General features: G+C 42.4%; 1 protein-coding gene across 1 annotated transcript in view; it reads right to left on the minus strand.

Annotated features, from left to right (window-relative positions):
• The window catches only part of LOC125013057 (rho guanine nucleotide exchange factor 17-like), a 66,631-nt gene that overhangs the window by 38,774 nt on the left and 5,891 nt on the right, over positions 1 to 21,966 (minus strand).

Raw genomic sequence — 21,966 nt, forward strand, 5'->3', positions numbered from 1 at the left:
CATTCTGCTAACAGGGCTGTAGGTTTAGAGGGCAGGTAACTTATATGTCGTAGGGGAAAATAGTTTAACTTTTAATTAGATCATTTAAATTGTCAAAGTAGAACAACTTTGACGTAAGGAATGTGACATGAATCCTGTTTCACACCCAGTGAAAATGAATGCATTCGAATAAAACGGTCCCGTCCTTCACAGCTGTTATAATGTTGAGTTTATGTTCGATGTTGAATTGAATAGAGGGTATGCATGTGACGTCACAGCGAGCGAAGTCTCCATGGTTACGACTACTGAGTGGCAAAAAGCGACTGTTGAGTGTGGAGATCGGCAGCGTTAGTTTGAGTCATATGCTTTACGGCTGACAGTAAGTATTTCAGTTCCAACAACAAATAACAATAAAACAATAAACGGAATATTTCTGATCACTCCTCATCATCATTATAACGCCAGGTCGGATGCTTCAGTATTGTACGGCTAATGTTACTTCTCAGTAAAGCTCTTAACGTTAGCATCTTTTATTGAGCTACATTTATCATAACTGAAATGAACTAAAACTAACTTAAACTTAACAGAAACTGAGGCTAATCAACTTTTCCAAATAAGGGAGTACTTTAGTACACACCCGTACAAAACTGTGACACATTTCACCATGTTTTGGCCACTCAGGGCGGCGTGGCCCTGGGTGGCGTAAACGCATACCCTCCACAAGAAAAGTATTAATTCAACTGTATGATCATTTTGGAGGATATAGTTTGTGTTGCTGTTCAATTTTTATTGAATTATTAAACACAAATGTGTTATTTAGCATAGGCCACATTAAACTGCATTCAGTTTCCCTAGTGTACCTAATGAAATGGCAAGTAAGCATATGTCTTAACACCTACATGTCGATGACAGTGAATTAGTAATTTTGTTGTAAGCACTCTTCATATTTTCATCAACATTATTATTCAAAACTCTCTTTCTATCTCAGGAAACTCTCAGCATCATCCGTGGGTCCTGGTCTTTGTCTCGCTCAGGCCTCAGGCTGCAAATCACACTCGGTTTACCCGCTAACACACATGGTAACGGTGCAGCTACCCACTGGGCAGCTCCACTCCCACTGTGTGAGAGTGAATGCAGAGCACACAGATTTTCTAGGATATTCCAGGAACTCAATCCTTTCATGAAAAAAGACTTTTTTTTCTTTTTTTTTCCACCGGAAGAGGAAATGCTCACTGGGGAATGGTATGAATTCAGTGAAAGTGTAAAGGCCTTTACAGGCAGAGAAAGATGCCGCCTCTATTCAGCTCAGTGAAAGCCTAAGCAGAGACGGGAAGCAGTCACCACTCATGTCAGCCCGCCACACAAGCACAAGTTTTCACTGTTCAGTCGCTGCTGGAGTTCGACCACGTGAAAGCTTTGTTTCTTGTCGCCACTACACAAAATCTACAGCTGCGGTTGTAGCTGTCCCATATATCAGGGCCTTAACATTCAGTGACATCTGACAGCATTAAGGAGAAGGAACTCTTTTGAAACTTGGACAGGAAAGTAGGTGAGCCTGGAAGAGAGAGGGAAAAAAAAAAGATGGAGGGAGAGAAAAGAACAGAGATCAAGCTCTGTTATTGGCTGGTCAGTTGCTATGTAACACCGGTTGCCACAGAAACATCTGAATGCAGGAGAAAGCATGAATGAAAAAGAAAAAAGAAAACAGGCAGCAGTCCGTGATTAGCACCTACACACAAACCTTAGCACTGCAGCTACACATGCACTTGCGTCACAAATCGCCTAGCAACAACATCTGGCAACAGCGCCGAGGTCCAGCTGGTTGACTGGCTGAGAACCACTAAGACATGTAATAGGGAAGCCCAAAAATAGATACCTGAAAAAAAAAAAGATTTATGTAGGATGTAGGTCAGCTTAATAACAACAAGTCAGGGAAATGCACCGAATGAGGGCGATAGGTTCCCGAATTTGGGTTAATAAGATAGACGAGAAGTGGTGGAGGCCGTGAAGAACCAGGTCAGACTCAACATCACTCTACAGACGGCTCCTCTAAACTTCTGTGCGGTGATTTGACCAAAAAAAAAAAACATTGCGGTATAGTTCTGACAGTATCACAATATATTACTTTTTTTTTTCATGCATGTTCATGACATTTTCTACTGGTTGAGAGAGGAATTAACGCAGTAGATTGACTAAGGACGGACTATTTTACTGTGATGATGTGTAAAAATTGTAAAATAATCCCACACTAGTAATAAAACAGGTTTGCATGGCCCCGTGTTAGCACTGCCTGCTGATGTGGAAATCTGGGGGCATTTACAGCTCGGAGTTAAATAAATAAATAATTAAAATGAATTAACTGTTATCAAGATTAAATGAAGAAACAGGGACAAGTACGGTTTCATTCATTTTGACATATTTATTCATCTTTAAACATATATTAAACTGCTAAGTAACACCAATAGCAGGACGACCGGCTACTGTAATAACTGTAGGTTGTGCGCAACATTTTTTTTCTCATTCATAAAGCTAAAATTGGGGACGCTTTCGGGTACAGCTGCAGCCAGGGGACAGGTCATGCAAACGGTAGATGTCTGGTCACCCTAAAAATAAAAAATAAAAAGCAAACAAACAAACAAAAAAAAAACAGCTGACACTGCACCTTTTTTTTGGCACAAATCCTCTCGTTCTGCCTTTAGTTTTTGGACCTTTACGTCTTCTACACGCCTCCCAGTGACGCGGTTGCATCATGCGTGTTTAGGAGCGTTACATAGAAAACAATTCAGTCTAAAACAATGTTGTGGCACAGCGCACCAAACTCCGTGTAATCAAAAGACACTGTATACATGGCAGTATATTAAAAATGTATATTATAACTGAGAAAAATACTGGTATCGGGTATGAATTCGGGTTTACCACCCAGCCCTAATCTCACGGAACATGCAGGAAATGGTTTATAATAAAAAATATATATATACAGTATATTAGTTAATAGTGAATTTAAGATAGATAACAGAACAGGTAACAGAAACATCTATTTTTTTTTAAGACCCAGCCTATCCCATCTACTGTACAGCAGGTGTCATGTGTTTGGCAACCAAACACAAACGTTGGGTAGTGACTGAGCTGATTTTAGGTAAACACTCGCTGCCACACACGCTGCCAGTAAAGTATCAGTGTCAGAGCAATCACTTCTCTTCTGGCCATTTCTTTCACTGCAACAATTATGTCACACGTTAAACAAGCACACGAGTTTACATAAGCCTCTGTGCTGACAGACGGACGTCAAACACCAGAGCCCCGTCCCGCTCGTCATCCATGTGAACAGAGGAGGACTCTGATTGAGGACCACCCCCACCATCATGAGTTATTCTCCCAGTGGGACAGAACTAAAAAAGGGAAACATTTTCTTTATCTCGACTACAGACACACACACACACACACACACACACACACACACACACTCACACACACAGAGAAATGCACATGCACTCTGATACCGGATACTCCCAGGAAAGTAGATCCGTTTATAACCGCTCACAAGAAACATTCACATTCCACTACAGTACGCAAACGCACACGCACACACAGGAGCCACAGGGGGTGCTCTCTGTCATCTTTACTGTACACATTAACCACAGCTTTGTCAAAATATTCACTGAGAGCCGCACACTCCACTTTCAGGCTCCCTGTAAACACACCGTAGGGCCAACAGGCTCAGATTGATTTCAGGAAACAACGGCACACCAAGACGAGGAAGAGATTTTTTTTATTTTTTTTTTTGCTTTGTTTTTCTTTTTAATGTGGCCCACAGATCAAGGTCACGCTAACAAACCAACACAAAAGGATCAATAATAGAAAACCAAAGCAGCCCTTGAGGAAGCTTTGTCAAATATTCAGCCGAAGCATCACGGGTTTCCTGCAAATATCTCACACTGCCAAACGCTACCATCAGCCAGCGGGGTCGAGCCAAACCGCCGAGAACACGTTATGAAATGTCAAATCGAAAAAAACAAAATGCGAACACAAAAAAAAATAACTCTGGTGCAGCGGAAGTCCTCCTTTGTTTGCTCGCACTCCAGATTAAAAGAGACTCATTTCCCGAGCGGCCCTGCACCTCCGCGGGCCGCGTGTTTGAACAGGGCTAATGTCGTCAGCCTGTTTGAGCCGGGGCCGGGGAGCGGCGGGACCTTTGGTTAATGTGTACTGTCGGGCAAAGCCAAGAGAGGAAAAGAAAATGTTTGAACGGTACGGAGAGAGCTTTCCAAAAACTGGGTGTGTGCTGCCAGTGCTGTCTGAGAGAAAGAAAGAGAGAGAGAGGGAGAAAGACACACATACACACAGTTTGGGCCATGGGAGGAGGACAAAGTGTGAGAGTGCAAAGAATAAAATGGATGGAAAATGACAGCATAAATATAGAGAAGGAGCTGCCAGTGGAGTTCAGGAGAGCTGGAGAAAATGGGAAAAAAAAAGGCAGAGAAGAAAAGAAGACCCCCTGTTTCAACCCTGCCCGATTGCCTCTTGCTCTCTCCTTATATGGCAGTGTTGCGTGTGTGTATGTGTGTGTGTCACAGTATCTGTGTGTGCGTTTGTGTGTGATACGGGCTGAGCCCCAGTGTTGCTCTCAGACGGAGCGATTAGATCAGCAAACGCCTCCCGACTGAAATCAAACTTAAAGGTTACTTTCTGAACGAGTTCGTGCTTTTGTTCCAACCCAATTAAAAGGAAATGAAAAGTTTATGACTCGATTTTGAGGCCGTACTTTAAGAACACGTGGGGCGGAGAGATGGTTTGAACTCGAAGGCAGAAATTATGTAACAATAAGCCCGTTAAAGGGTCCGGCCCGTCGGACGGGACTAAAATAACCCCCCAGCCCCAGAACGGAGGGAATCATAAGAAGCCAGAATCCTCTCACTCCTTCTTTAATTTTCATTTCATCCACACAACCCGCCCTTTTTTTTTGCGCCACTCTTCCCGCTTCCCGCAACGCCTTTATCCGACTGGAATGCAGGAATCCAGGTAGCATGTCAGCATAAACACACACACAAACAACGCATCCGTCCACACGTACTGTGCGAGGAGGAATGCACTGTGAATATGCACCTCGGCGCAGACGTAAACCTTCGGTGACCCGTCGAGACTGCCGCGTCCAAAAATATACTCCACGGAGCGAACCTACGACGCTCACAGATACTCTTTTTTTTTTTATTATTATGATCTCAACTTAATCTAGATTTGAGGCGAACTAAATCTCCCATCGTTTGAAGTCACATCCAAAAACATGCTGCAGATCCATAACACAGACAGAGGAGCTGATTTAGGACGTTCATTTGGAGCGACCGTCTTGCAGCGGTGCCTGAACTTTCCCCAGCATGTCTGACGCTTGCAGCCTCCGCAATAACAAACAAGAGGCGAACACAAGTGATCAGGGTGGAAAACCACACATGCAGCTTTTGGTACAGTTCTCAAATATGACTTATGAACTGTTGCAGCACCGAACAATCAAATAGGTTCAGAGCGTGTCTTGTCATTCGGTCACTGCTCTTAATGTACCTAAATCGTCGCCGGTTCTTTTCAGCGCGCCGTAAATTAAGCTGAATTCCCAAGAAGACAGAGCATTCATTTAGCAACATAAAATGACACAAATTGGTCTGAAAGAAGATCCCAACATTATTGCCAGTGCACTTCCTTTCAGTTGAACCTACCCTAAGTCAGAGGAGAACGCTTCAACAAGAGATCCGTCTTCAAATATTGGTAGATGGTCTTCAAATTTCTAGTGGTACCCAAGCCACTTCACAATTTTCTCTATAATCCATTCAGACAACAGTCATGCCAGGTGCTCACCTGCCATTTGGAGCCACTCCGGGTTCAATGTGTTGCCCAAAGACAGTGTGGCTTATGGATGAGCTGCCAAACCCTGCAGCTAGGAAACACATCCATCCACCATCTGAGACGTCACCAAAAGCAGCTTTATTTCGTACGGAAATGGACAAAAAAAACGAAAATTAAAGAGAACGAGACAAACGCAAACCCCCACTATCTTATCAAGTTCTGCCTCTTCGATAATAACAGTCTCAGTCACAGCTGCGTATTTCAGCCACGTCATGTTAAATCTGCTTTAATAACCATGAAACGATTGCAGTGAAGTTATAAGAGGACTTTATGACGTGTGGGAAATTGGATAGAACAGCTCAAATTGCAAAGACAACTAAATGAAAAAAAAAAAGATATGTTTGGAATCCATTTCATCATCAGTAAGCCAGATTGTGGCCAGAAATTAATCTGGCCTCTAAAACAACAAATGACAATTACTGGCAGAACTTGGCCTCTTTTCTAAAATTTGTTTCTAATAATACAATGTCTATACAGTCAGAAGAGTATCTAGAGCTAGAGCTACCCTAGAGGGGTAGGGACTTCGATGAAGGATGTCCTTGAATGGATAAAGTTTTTCCAAGTTCACAATGAAACTCAAAATGATGTCATGTTGTTCTCGCGGCCCTTGTTTGGGAGTTGTCGCAGCTTGCTCTTGACACATCAACTGGCCAGAACTTTATTTTTCCTCGTGGGCGTCCGGCAACATCCGAAAATAATAAGGAAATCATCTCCCACAACACTTAGCGCGTGTGACGTACAGTATGCTGCAATGAGACGGCCCTGTGACGGACGTAATGGTGAAGCATAAATTCCCTGGCCATGACGAACGCTGCTCCCGCTGCTGCTCAACCCTGAGAACAAACTTCTCGCGGAGCATGCAACAAGCTTGATTCTCTTTTCCAACTCCTTTCATCCTCTCCCATGCTACCATTCTCCGCCTTATCTTGTCATTTGTCTTTCTGTCCCCATCTTCCCATCTCACATGTGGACGAAAGAGAAAGGGGGACAGGAGGGAGGAAAGAAAAGTTTGTTTTTCCAGAGAGGACAACATTCCCAGGCCGATACCATTCCTCTCCCTATTAATAGAGAGCGCACACACACACACGCACACACACACACACACACACACACACACACAACCCAAAACCAGCTCCTCGATCGCTATAGTTACTGCAGAAAACACTGGTCCCGTGTATTTACGCTGTAGCCCGCGAATGCAAACAAATTACTTTTATCGCGTGGACCGCCGGTGACTGTGAGCGGAGAGGCCGAGGCACCAGACTGACACGGGTTTAAAACGATTCACGCCGCGCCTCGTCCGTGCCCTTGTCTCGCACTTCCTATTATCGCCGTCGCTCATCACCAGTATTAAGCGCAGGCCTCCTGATCCTGATCTCAGATTTATTCTGTGCCTTTGGGTCGCCCGTCTCTACCCCGCAACGCTTTGAAAGGCAGCTCAAATGATTACTACAGCTCACCAGAATATGATGAAAGAGTCGGCGTGACAACCTGAATAATGAGTCAGCTGGGGGAGCAGGCCCTCGGGCGGAGCCCCTACTCTGCAGTTAAACTTTCCTTCGTTTTTTATTTTTAAAACCCGGTCTGCAGTCTACCATTAGGGAGATAAGGGGCTGTCCAGTAACTAGCTGTTAACTCTCTGCCGGGTGTAAAAAAAAAAACGTTTAGGTGCGGCAGAGGTGAGGGAGAGGTGAGCAACTAGAGGTTGAAAGGTCTGGCGTTGACCCCGCGGGCAACTTGCAATGAGGGGAGCTTTTCAGAGCTAAGCACCTGAGGCGGCTGACAGATTTATGAATCACTGTGAGTCCGACAGACATTGAGCTTTAAGTGACACTGGCTTGACACCGACGGCTTCAAATGGCATCGAGATGTAGCAAAAAAATAAAAATCGTTTATACACTTTGGACAGAGAAGCTTAAAGGAGGAAGCAGGAAGTCCGTGGAAAGTCAGTTTATTTCAGGTTACGAGTATGCAGTCAATATAAAAGGGTGCTTCAACTAAGTATTAGTCCGGAGGTAGGTGTCCCTCGTGCATCCAAAACAATTTTGACTCATCAGAGAACGATGACTCCAGGCATCAAACACACAGCAACTCTAAGGTAACCCGCGTGTGTTCAGATGGCAAAATAAACACGAATAAATAATTTTGAGAGATTTATTATGAAAATCCAAACACTGCATAGCTGAACCGCTGCTGCGCTACGTGTGACTCCAGGTGTGGTTTGGTGAACTCTCCTTTTAATCGGGTGGAGTTTATATTTAGATGCGCCAGGATTCGCGAGGTACACACCGAGCGCATGCACCAGACACACACACACGGAGTCCAGAGAGACTTTTATGGCTGAAGGGCTGTTCGCTCTGTCAATAAGATCCAGATGTGAGCTCAGTGGGAGAGGAGATATAAATAGAGCGGGAGCGAGGTGAGAGGGGTAGAAAAGAGAACGACGAGGTGAGAAGGAAGGCAATAGAGGCAAAACACTAACAATGATCTCAGAGGGTAAAAGTGGGTGACAAATGCATGCGAGGAGAGACTGATGGGGGAAACAAAAGTTTGTTTTATTGTCTTGAACTTCTTTCTTTCCCCTTCTCCTTCTACTTCTCTTAAAACCGAAACACTAGACCCTCTGATGTCACCACATTCCTACGGCAACATACACACACGGTTGCCACGGGCGACGGGGAATACACATAGGGGCGACCATCATCGTCGTCAAGCCAAAAAAAAAAAAAAAAAACTGCGTTCACAGCTCGATGGCTTTCAGTCGTAAGGACGGTGCAAGCGGCTTCAAACATCCTCCCACTGTCTCCTCTGCCTCTTTCCTTCTGACAAACACATTAAAGCTGTGGGACAGTTGTGTATTTGTGTGCGTGTGTGTGTGTGTGTGCGTGCGTGTGCGCGATGCTCAAAAAAATGCCTCCCCCAAACCCACTTCCTGCCCTGCCCTCTCAATGAAGACAATTATGGCTCCTGCAAGAAGGATAACACAGAAGAAATAGCTCCTTAAAAGGCAGGATCCATGTTGTTTTCACCTCGGCGCACATTTTTCAAATTAAAAGTCAATACTGCATGTTTTTCAAATATAAAGAATATGTTTTTCAAGTCCGTTGCGAACCAAGCGCAAAGCCAGAGCCATTTATAATCTCCGTGGCAGTTTCGCTTTATTAGACGGTGGACAGCGACAGGCTGCCGCGGAGATCACAGGCTGGGTTTAAAAGGATAATAACACAGGTTTTTTCACCGAGACACAATTATGCCCATGCACGTAAAACTGAACGATAACATGACTTTTAACTGCTGGTTTAGAACAATTACTATATATAGACGTTGGCGTTTGCCAGGTTAAGAAGGGCTCAAGTTGCTAAGTGAATCTGAAACAAAGTTGCAGTTGCAATCAACTTGCCGTCACCTTGGCCTCAGGTTTTTTATTTTCTTTATGTGGGTGTCGGTCATGGTCTGCTCAGTCCAGAGACAAAGACATTCAATAAACATACTGCCCACAATAAGGAACCAAACAGTGACAGGTGCCGTACACATGGGACAGACCTTTATGACAGAGGCTGGAACGGCTCATCAGAACTTTCCAATGAAATACTTTAAAATACTTTAAAAAGAAAAAAAAAAGCAGCATGCATGGGCTTCACTGGGGCTTGTTGACCCAAGTTGGTAATTAATACGCTTACTCAAATAGCAACCCTTAAATTGGTGAAGGGAACTATTCCGTAGCTTCCGTGTTAACATTAAGTAATGTCAGTAAGATGGAGATGGTACTTACTACTGCATAGGATACACAAAAAAAACAAACCCACACAATCAGAAAAAAATAGAAGCTTGAAATGTGCTCCACTTCTGCAGCTTGGGGTCATTTGCATTTTTTTTTTAACTTGTTATGTATAATGTAGGAGATTTGTATTCCAGTTCCACAAGCCTCTGTAGGTCTTTGGTTACTATTATCAGGGAAAGCTTGCAAATACATTGACATCTGCGTTTTCAGAGGCACAATTCCAGCCTGTCAAACCAGATAACGGAGTGAAAATAAACGGTATTCAGTCTAATTCTAAGGCCTGTTAAAAACAAATGAAAAATGTGTAATTATTGATAAGGAACCATGAGTAGATAAAGCAAAAGACACACCATGATAATGCGTTGAATGAATGGATGAATGTGTGATAAAACAGCTTAAAGAAACAGAACTCATTCACTTCAAGACAAGCCACAAACAGTCCCGGAGAAATATTATTCCAAGTCAAGGTCAGATTGCGAACTATTTTCAGGACCTTGGCGTTTTATCGTGGATACGTTGTCGATTTGGCCTTCATTCACAACCTTGTAGCTTTTCGGTGAAAGTTGTAGTCAGAGCACTAACATGATAAATGAGGCAACGATAATTCAACAGACAGAAAACAATGCGACTAAATCGCAGCTATAATTAGTGCATGGAAGTTGCCGTGTCCGCTGGTATTTGTTCCCATTTCAGCTGCTAGTTATTAAACTGTGGGTTTGGACCCTAGATTTTACTACGCACATGTTTTTATAGCCCTGCGGGGCCAGAATACAGTTTTCATATAACAGGATCAGTCCCCTAGATTCAGCCTTCGCCGGATGTTTTTTTGAGCAACTCATGCTTTCCATGTTTCATGTGATTGGCATCTCTCTAAAACACTGTGTGAACCTTAGACAATTCCTCTCCTCCCTTCACAATAACATTTCAGAACCACACAAAAACATAAATGCCAAACTGGTGAATAAAATGTTTGGAGGGGGGGAAAATGTTGAGGCCTGGTTGATAATAAGAAGCCTATTGAGGAGTGAAGAAGGACTACATTGTTTCGGGGGAAAACGCACCCGATTACCCACAACCCTTCGGCTGTCACTGGGTGACGGGAGCTTTGTGTGAACCCTTCAAACATACCTTTGGGGACACACACACACACACAAAAACACACGCATTCCTCCACTCTGCAGATAAATGGAAGTCATCATCATTAACCATCATCATTGCCATGGTGATTACTGCTGTTATATTTGGCAAAATGTCCTCACCACTAGATGAATGTGAGAGACAGCCAAGGGACAGCAGGCCAATACACACACACACACACTCAGCTACTAGACTAAAACTTTTTAGCAATACAAATACCTGGACCAAGTTTTTTAGTTTCAGTTTGGACATTTACACTCTGGCCAGAGTACAGCTACATAAGCAGTGGTTGGTATCACCAGAATAGCTTTGACACCGATGGTCCTGGGTCAAGCATTTCAAATAAACAACATTATTTGTGCCAAAATGAAGCCCTGACTTACAACCCAGATGTTTATTCTCCCTCACTTTCACTGGGAACGCTGATCATCAAACATTTTAGGACTGATTCATTTTGGACCCAACGCCAGACAGGGCAATATATTTAAAATATGCTTGTAATCAGCCGACGGGATCACTTTTTATAGCAGCCGTTTCCTGACACCCGGTCTTCCCATCTCAGGTTGCTTATGTCTGTGAGTTATGAGCGGACAAGCCGCATCATTGTCCCCTTCTCATATGTTTCTAAACTGTTTTCATAGGCAAGGAGAAGTAAAATGATCCGAGCAAAGATTGGAGAAAATAAACTGAATCTATGAAGCGGCACTCATTCGGTTTCCTGGCAATAGCTACTGACTAGACACCATCCTCCTAGGTGTGATGGATATGAAGTTACATTCAGCAGCTTCTTTTTAATTCAGACAATATGCTGTGGTTTTGTAATGTGCGCAGACTTTAAAAAAAACAAAAAAAACAAAAGAAAACTGGTGACTTCCTGGTGTTTCTCAGCTGGTTCCCTAGCAACTTCACCAGGAAATCTTCATGTGCCATTGTCGCGCCATTGGATGAGTGACCTACTCTCACGTTTGAAGAGAAAGGACTGATATTGTGGATTGGCTTATGACCCAAATACAGATTGGACCAAACTGGTTTTGGACTGGCTAGCTTCCCATTGCCTTAACCACAGGAAAACTCCAACCCTAACTTTAGTTCCTACCACTATAACTTCCCCTTGCTAATAGAAGAATGGAGCGTTGCATCCATACGCTAGCAATATGTTTACATTCTGCCTGTTTCACACAGGGTGAGAAATATACAACAGGGTTAGCTAGGCAACTTTAGCAAGCGGGCAGCTCTTAACAGCCTAGACCACAGCCTAGCTAGCAGTTTCCAGTCTTTATGCTAAGCTAAGCTACACACACAGGTGAGTGAACTTCAAATTGAATTAAGATAAGATAATCTTTTATTTGATTCCAGTGGATAAACTAGCAGTGTTGCAGCAACACTATATTGTACTGAGGACCGTGGACACAAGACAAGGTAAAGTAAACATTTTGGTGTGAAAACGCAATCTTTCTCAAATACACAACAGCAAACTCAGGAGAGACACATATCACCGCTCCATTAGCGCTATTCTCTTTACCACATGCAAACAATACACAGTAGCAGTAGCAGGGAAACGTGTGAAACTGATGTATGCGACAGTATGACTCACTGTAAAATGAAATGGCCACTTATCACTCAAAACAAATGTTTTCGGTCACTTTATTTCGCACTTTCACACAAACACAGATCACTCCGTGCTTACACTTTATCTCCTATTCAGTTGTTTAAAGGGGTGAAGGTTCGCTGTGTTGGGTGGACAGCGTGGGAAATCTTTGGAGGGGAAAATATTGATGGGAGTCAATGGCAACAGACTTTTTTTTTTAAATTACATTACATATAAAATATTTGTCAATTTAAAAGATGATATTGCAAGTGGGGAAAGTTGCCATTTGTCTCTGAAAAAGAAGCTGAAAAAACATAATTAGACCACTCACCCTTTCGCCAAATGTTGCTTTTACCTCCTCTTAGCTCTCCAATAATTACTAATTACAATATAACCCAACATCTGTTACTGGTTGAATTGGCACCTCATAAACTCGAGCTTTCCTCTGAAGGGTTGTGAGCAGACATCGCTTCATTTTCATATCGTAAGGCAAACAAAATTTGGAAACCGCAGACCAGACTAAAATGACAGTTCTGTGTTTGCGTGAACTTCGCATTGCCCCAGACTCCTTGATCTATGTCAATTGGTAAGTCTCTCTCTCGGAAAAAAAACAGAGAGCAAGCAAAGATTAAAAAAAGAAAAGAGAGACAGGGAGCGGGGGAGCTGCAACCACCTTCATCTTTCTAAAGTATTTGGCATCACAGTTTTTGAAACGCAGACTCAGACCCATACACAGTACCCCCATGCTTCTGTTCTCTTTTGGCTCTCTCCGAATCACACCCTACCACATGCACAGCCGTGTTTTCTCCGTAGAGGTAAGGTCAACATTTTTTCAGGCTGACTCACAGCTTTGTGAAAACTCATCCTGGGACAAAATGCTTTACTGAAGTACAAAGGTAGACAGCGGGTCCATCAGTGATTTATATAATATATAATGGAAATTACAGACAGGTGGGACATGGGTCACAAATGCATATTGCTGGTGTCAACTAAAACCAACGATCATGGTTGCCCCATGAGCACGAGGCCGGTCGAAGTTAATTATTACTGATCTTGGACATATTCCACAGAGTACACGCAAACATATTTAAAGTTCAAACATACAAACGTCATTTGCAGTTTAGTTTCTAAAATTGGACGTGTTGCCAAACGCTGCGAGCAAAATGCCTCTCGTCAATAAGAGCTGTGAATTATTCACTGTGACTCGTCACTGAGATCTTGCAACACGACTCTGAGGAGTATAGAAAACGAGCCCAAGAAAAAAAAATGATAGACTACCAATAGAATATACAGATCAAGAAGTACACAGTAAAGTAAAAACAGGTGAAATGTAGAAGCCACTGTGTAGCATTAAAGTCCAATAAGATTCAAGTGAAGCTGACTGGAAGTCAAATGACTCAGTCTGGTCAAAGGCTCTGATCAAAGCCAGAGTGTCTCATTACTTTGATCACAAAACACGTACTTTTCCTGCATGAACACACCAATTTAGACGTTTCTGCTGCTTGGAAGTGCTGCTCTTATTTTGTTCAGGCATGGCAGCAACAACCATTAACACTGACTATTTACACGTTCTGGAAAGCATTAAGAACGTACCAGACACAACAAATGTACAAGAACAAAGGGGGAAAAAGAGGATTGTAAAGCTGAATCATTGTCGAGGATTCTACTAATAAAAAATGCATCCCTAAAATGTTTGTTTTTGCTCTTCTAATTTGAAATCCATACTTCAGGGATCAAACAAAGAACATATTCTTTTTTTTTGTCCATTCTGTCATTTGTCCTTTTATATAAAAAGTCCACAGGCTCATCATTCACATGCTAGATAGATGTAATAATGGCATGGGGCCTCACAATGATGAAGTCCACATGTTGACGAGGTCATATAATCGCAGCATTGTACTTCTAAACTTACGTCATGAAACTGACTCAGCAGTAAATTACGAATGGCGCTTTTTTTAGTTCGTTTTAAAAGTTCAAATTTAAAATAACACAATCAACAGTCTGATTTAAATCATTTTCTAACACAAGCAATTGCATTTCTTAACTAAATCCACGCGTTTCTCAGGGAAAATAAAAGCTAAATGTGACTCCGGTGAGTCGTCCACAAACTCTCAAAACTGAATGCCATTCAAACACCTGCCTGTGAGGTGACCTTTGCCTTGGCCTGTCCCGTGTCTCTTCTCCATTCGTCGTCCTCTTCTCCCTGCGCCTTAATCCTGGACCCCAGGAGCCACTCGGGAACGGCGCTCCGACATTTCCGGCGTCTCCCATTGCCATTTTCACGCGAGTTTCTTAACTGGCAGCTCGAGCATGAACCAAACCGGCGGACTGATGCCATAAGACACGCGAAGGACGGGGTGAGAGGAAGATAAGGACGGAAAACGGAGCACGGACTACTGTCACTACTGTCATGTTCTCTCTGGCTGACAAAAGATTGAATGGCCAAGTCAACCCACAGCCGGACCGAGGCCCAGACCTTATATATGAGCCTGTGTCCGACCACGCTGTAAACTATGCTATGATACAGGACGGCACAGTTGTACCATTGTGTGAGCGGCTGGAGAAGACGCACGCAGGCAACAGGTTTATAATAATCACTCTAAGTTTATGGAAACATATGCACATACACCATCTCATACGGCCACATGCATGAACAATACTGTAACTATTGGCTGTCCTTTCTGTGGACCATGCACGTTATTTGATAAACAACAAAAACCACTTTGTCCAATATGCAAATAATATATAAACTGCAATTACAGGCCAAAACATTAGGTACACTAATGAAAATTAATGTATTCTAATATAACAGTCCTGCACTTAATCCCCCTTCGTGATTATAGTGAATGTTCCAACTGCTCAACAATATGACTAGCTGAGCACTGAACACAATAATCACAAACCATGCATCAAAGCGAGTTTGATAAGGGATTGTAACTGAACATGGAAGTGTCACGTTCGCATATTCACTACTCATAACACCATCAGTGACGGATGTAGTGCAGCTGTGAGTGCGAAGCAGACAGACGAAAATATAGCAACATAACTCTAAGACTGGTTTACACTGCCTGCTGATGTAGAATGACAACAAATGAGCTCAATCCACACATGTTGCTGATTTTTGCATGTCTGGAATGGATTTTTGGGGGATTTGTTCTATTCGTAGTTTCACGCCACCTTTTATTTATTTATTTGTTTAGAAGATCAATAAGCACCGGCTCTAAAGTTGACTTCGGGTGATTCTGCTTTAAGTACATGGCAGACTGCAGCACAGCCCTGCATTAGGCAAGTCATCAACGAACCAAGAACTGCAAACTCTCACGGCAGACGTCTTCGCGGCCACATGGGTTGCAGATGTATGACTCAGACAGAAAACTACAGGGAAGACTGACATGTCTGAGACACGCTGGCTTTGCCATGGATATACCATTACATATGCGTAGGCCAGAGCCTTTAACAGGTGAACCCAGGTGAAACCGCAATCTGTTCTCTGTGCCACACGTGCACACTGACGCTTGCAGAAATCTGCATGTGCGCACAAAACAGCTGAAATAGCAACTCTGCTAGAAAATGCTGTTTCAGAGGAGGCTTTCCTTACATAAGCAAACTGCTCTGTAATTACACTGGGTGGATCCACACCCACTGACAGAGGAGAGACTTAGAAAGAGACCGGGAACAAAGGGGACAAGAGGGTAGAAAGAAAAAAACAAACAGTCACCGTTCACAGGTCTGAACTGTCGCGACTTTCCACTGCGACAGTGAAATTGAAAAAAAAAAAGGGGGTCGGGGACGATCCTTAAAAGGAGAACTTAAAGACTTTCAAAGCGTATTGCAACTGTCACCAACCGAGGGCAAGGACGTGCTGAACCGTTTTCCCACAGACATTTTTTTTCCCCTCGCTGTGAGAACACAGATGGAGCCTCATGTTGGGGTTTGTTTGCAGTGACACTATATGTCAGCGGAGTTTATGCATTTTGTTATTCCTCACGAGCATCCTCATATAAGCTCAATTTATTAATGCTTTAGCATTAATGCAACAAACAAAAGGTGAACTGAATTTGATATAAAACTGAAGCCAGAGACATTTAACGTTAGTGAGAAATTAGGCATTTTTGGGAAGAGTGATGCAAAATGCTAAATGATAAGTTAGCACAGTTAGCTTAGCTTTACATAAACACTTGAATCACGTACTGCTAGCTGCTAGCATGGCTCTGGTATTACAGCAAACAAACCTCACATTAAAACATTAGATATAATTTTTTTAAATAGGTCAAAGTGTAGGAACAACTTTATCTTTTTATTTATGGCTATTGGCACTTTCATATTGAGTTGGGTTAGCATAGTCTGAGCTCATAAATTGTTAGGGTTTTCTTTATCCCTTTTTTTAAAAAAATATCCGAAGTAAATGCTCATATTCCCAATAGCCTAATCCTTTCAATACGTGACTGTATTTCCTACATTATGTTATCTAATCGTTAGCTTGCTAAACTGTTAGCTTCAGTGGCAACGGAGGCCTGCTGTTCTCACGGCTAACAATGAACAAATAAAAACGTCTTAGCCAGTAGCATTGTTTCGTATAAGATTGCGTGAGACAATATTTTGTTTTTACAGATTAAACTGAGCTTTTGAGGTGTGAGTACGTGGACTTTATAACCCTTAGAAAGCTAGGCTAGCTGTTCCCCATCATTTCCAGTCTTTTTGGCAAGCTTAACAGCCCTTTAAAGATTGTTTTTTTAAAGGGAAAATGTAGATAAAATTAGGCCCTATTGTTTTAAATGGACAAATTACTTAATTATTTATCTAGATTATTAGATGTAACCACATCAGAAGAGAAACAATAACGCCTTAGGCCCACATGTTCTTTTGTGTCTCTTCTACGTTAAATACTTTCAGGTAGTAAAGTTTACGTAGATGGCATGTCATCACATTTTCTACATGCTCATAACGGTCCATATCCATCCATCTAGGTATAACCTTTTAGGGACTGTTTTCAACCTCCACCCACATAAGGTGAAGTCTGTCTGTGCGTCATTGATGCCACAGGTATCCACAGTGCTGCCTTTTCATCTTCTGATTCATCCCACCTCCATCCCTTCTCATCTCCAGAGTCTTTGCTACACTCAGCCAGAACAAACCGTATCCTCATCCTTTTATCTCGTCATTGCTTTTTCACTTCTCTCAGCATCCCTCACTATTTGGACCTCGCTAAACTTCTGTCTGACCTTTGAGGGTTAATAAAAGAACCTTTTGCACCCACACACTAACCTCTCTGCCTGTATGCAATATGTCCTTTCATTTTACTTTTAAGTCCGCATTCAAAGAGAGTTGATATTGGACGAGTTCTTTCCTCTTCCTTGATCTGGATAAAAGGTTTGTTTGGTGACAGCAAACATCCAAAGAAATCCAATATGGTTGGAAAACATTTAAATAAATGTTGCAAAACTTCACCAAAGACAACTAAACCAATACCTGCAAGTATTAGTATGACGATTTATGGGCGGGTAAATAAAATATCTTTTACTGTTCTAGGAATTACTGTCTCACATTAACCATCAGTAAAACACAATCAGTAAGACACAAAACTCATTCAGAACCAGTTGTGACCACAAACAGAGGCTGCACTAATGTTGATGAGTGGAAACTTTGGACAATAAGTCACCTAACTTTTGATAGCCAATGGAAAAATCCGGCTGTAGGATCATTTATTGAGATACAGCAGCAGCTTTTGATTACTCTGGTGCATCTGTGATTCTGGCCCTTAAAATATCCGTGATTTGTGATCTGAAGGCGCCAAGCCCTTTCCTGATTTTTCTGTTAGAGTCTCATGCATACCTTCAGAGTCCGAAGTAAAGGGTGGTTTTGTTCCGGCTGTAATTGATGTGAAACTGAACTCTCATTATCATTTGAAGTGGAACCTATTGGTCAACAGCAGACTACCTTACCTCTCCAATATTTTCATCTCTACCTTCTCTTTCCCCTCTACAGCATGACCACATGTGGGGAAGAATGGGGACTGGAACAAGAGAGTCCAAGAAAAGATCGGGCAGACGAAAGTATTTGATTCTGTGTGGGTGGCCTGATAAAACAAAGTCAGTCATAAATCTGGAGCTATAAACACTGTGCTTTTAGACCTAATCCGTGAAGAGCTGAGCACTAACCAATCTTTGTTGCTCTTTCCTTCTCTCTGTCTACAGCTTTCCTGACCATGACTAGAATCCTCCTATAAACCTCTAGTGCTCTCATCAATAGGATGACGATGAACAAGGGAAAATGTCTATGATGTGCTAGATGTACTGTACATGCGAGCACGTATTAATACTGTTATTCTTTCTGCTCCAGTGCAATGACCTGTATGGGAAATACTGCAATACTCCCTCAAATGTGAGAGGGTTATCAGAGAGTATACCAACCCATGCACTGAGCCAATGCAGTGTCTTTCAAGTGAGTTTTGCCAGCTCTGGCTAACTCCCAAAAATCTTCTTTCTGTTCAGACTCCCATTTGAGAATGGGATGAATTGATTTCAGGTGCAGTTGCAAGGGGTGGCACTAGTGCTGGCAGTTCCAACATTAGCAATCTTACAGAGTAAAAATATTTAATCGAGGCAAAGGGACAAAAAAGGGTGAACCAAGTGAAATGAAAAACCGACAAAGCTGACCAACAAAGTCACTCACTTTTTGATTTTACTAACTCTACGACACTGAACTGGGATCCCAATCATTAATTGAATAAAAGCATCTCTAATATAGTCATGGTGGAGTACCTTTTTGACAGACTGAAATGTGTCTTTTGCCAACCCTCGAAATAGCATTTAGTGGTTGACTAGATTCTTTAGATGTTTAAAGAAAGATATTGCATGTTCTTGCAAGTACCAAAATCCAAATGACACCTTATTAGCATCGAGCCACTAATGCAAGGCACACATTCAGAACCACTAGTCTTCCTGGCGAAGGCTGTTACACAACAAGAACAGAAGGTAAGATGTGCCACATTCCTGCAGCCTGCAAAAGTGAAAGCTTCTTCAATTCAATGGAATTCTAGTCGTATTCACCAGAAATCAACATGCGGGGGGGGTGAAAAAAAACAATTTGTGTGCCATATTTGAGTTTTTCAACAAACCACAGACGCTGCTGTTCTCAGTAATGGTTTCCAGGACTATTTGGTTGGATTTGTATGTTCAGCTGCAGTGAAGAAAGAGCTGTTCTGTACCTGAGAAGTGTTCTTTTACACAGACTGTGGCTTCCTGTTTGCCACATTTAATGGACTGCTGGACAAAATAACACCAAACCAGTCACTGGTCCCGTTTCTCCACATAATATAGTACATACTTGGCATAATTCTGATATAATTTTCAGATAACTACGGCTTATTTTTTTTCCCAATCTTTCAACGCTTTGAGAACAAAAACAGATATTTATGTATTTATTCAAACTTTGGTTCAAACCTTTTCATTCAACCATACGCTCCCATTCTCTCTCACCCCTTTTCTCCTTCTATCACTTTCTCATTCCTCATCTCTCTCTCTCAGTTCTATTTCAACCCTATGACTTTTTTTTTTTTAGCCGGCAAGTTTCCTTCCAACTCTCTTTTTTTTCATCCGTCTGTCTTTCTCTCTTTCACTCTCTACCTGACATTTGGCCCGGCCGCCTGCCTTACTCCACGACAAACGTTATGACCTCACTTCGCTGCTATGTTCCAGAGACGCATAGGGAGACAGCAAAGAGAAGAATAAGATAACACGAGGAGGAATTTTGGAGAATGAGTATAAATAAGACAAATGTAGATGGGATTAAAGTATGTACGGAAAATGTGGAGTCTTGATATTGCATTTCAAACAACAGATTAGGAGTTAGCCCAGAAGGGAATGAGACAAGATAAAAAAAAAGGGCACACAGGAACAGAAAAGAAAAGTAATTGTGCCGGAGAGTAAAGGGGAAATTAAACGGGGATTCTGAAGTAAGAAAACTGCACTCTGGGTGAAATGAGCCATGCATCCAAGCCTCCAGAAAAGGAAGAAAAAGCTCCCTCTCTCACAGTCTTTCTTCCTTTCTTTATCCCTTTCTTACTTTCAGAACTTGCCTGTGATCTACTTTAGCTTGGCACGGACGTTATTACATTCAGTCCAAATCACACCGTCACAATGCACCAGAGCTGCAGGGCGCTGCTCTAAACACGGTCTGTTGGCAAAAGTCTGGGCTCCAAATGTTTTCGCCAAGCACAGATGTACTCCAGGCAAACAATATGCACCGGCTCCCTTATACACAGGGACAATAAATCAGTTTATAATGCAAACGCACACGAGTCACAAATCTGCTCGCAGGCGACACAACGGCACCGACACACGTGCCAGGAGGCAGTGCTGGATATCATCAAACCCCTTCAGTTACCACAACAACTTCCTGTTTTCCTAAACCCATTTCCTGCTTGGTGAGGTCACTCACCAGCTACCGCTATTGTCACTACGGCAACTGGGAAGGACAATGGGAAAGGGAGGGAAACAATCAACGGCTAATGAAGACCAGAGGAACAGATGTAAAGCAACAGAGTAGCTGCTGTGAGGGGATGCCAAAGTCAAGAGCAACAGGCACTTGATCTAGTTTTTTTTTTTTTTTTTGCAGATGAAAAACAGCAAGGTTCAAACTACTTCAAGTTCAGCTGCAATGGAAGAAAAAAAAGCAGTTGTGATGTAATGAAATCAAAGCACTGGATGTTGTCTTCAGCACAGAGCAGCATTTCTCAGTATTTGGGTTATAGCGAAACTTTAGGTGAATCACACAGTGTTCCAGTGGCTTTTTAGTACACAGTAGCTTCACATGAAGCTTAGCATCAAACCACTTGTGCCTAAAAATGTGCATTAAAAAACTGTCACAGCTCCACAAGTTAACTTTTATCTTACTAAGATGCACCAACACAGATGAAGCAGTGTTTTGACACGACTGAGTCAGAGTGGCATCCCATCACACGGCACACACCCAGTCTGTGTTTAGGTGAAGTGCTCATTACATCTCCTTACTTTGACTCTATTTCTGGCAGAGACAGTTGAACCTGGATGAAACAAATAAATGAACACACACGCGCGCGACGACGGGCCACGGCCCGTTCTTTAATGCCCTTTGTCTGAGATTTGTTTAATCGAACTAAAAACATCCTCTGATGTTTGTTTAACACTGCTCAGCCTTTAATGGGTCCGGCGTTGTAGCCCTGGTCGCAAATGCACTCTGAAGCTAACCATACGAGTCGTGATTCGTAGAGCTTCATACAGAAACGCACGCACACACACACCCACACACACACACACACTGGGCATCTCTGTATAACCATAAGAGGAAACCTGTTGGCTGTTTTAACTCAAATGTTTGGATTACTTTTCTTTAATTTCACCGTATTATACATATTAGACAAAAAAAAACAAGTCACACAAGCCCTTTCCTCCTCACTCAACAAAGAAACAGTGAACCACAACTCCACAACAATCTTAAATGTGTGTAGTACTGGGTGTGGTGTTTGTACTGCAAAAGCTTCTTTTCTGCGGTGGCTAACAATGACACAGTGACATGTAAGAGTTTTGTCAAGCGGACAACAATCTGAAGC

The sequence above is a fragment of the Mugil cephalus genome, chromosome 9 (genome assembly GCF_022458985.1).
Source record: "Mugil cephalus isolate CIBA_MC_2020 chromosome 9, CIBA_Mcephalus_1.1, whole genome shotgun sequence".
Taxonomy (NCBI): Eukaryota; Metazoa; Chordata; class Actinopteri; order Mugiliformes; family Mugilidae; genus Mugil; species Mugil cephalus.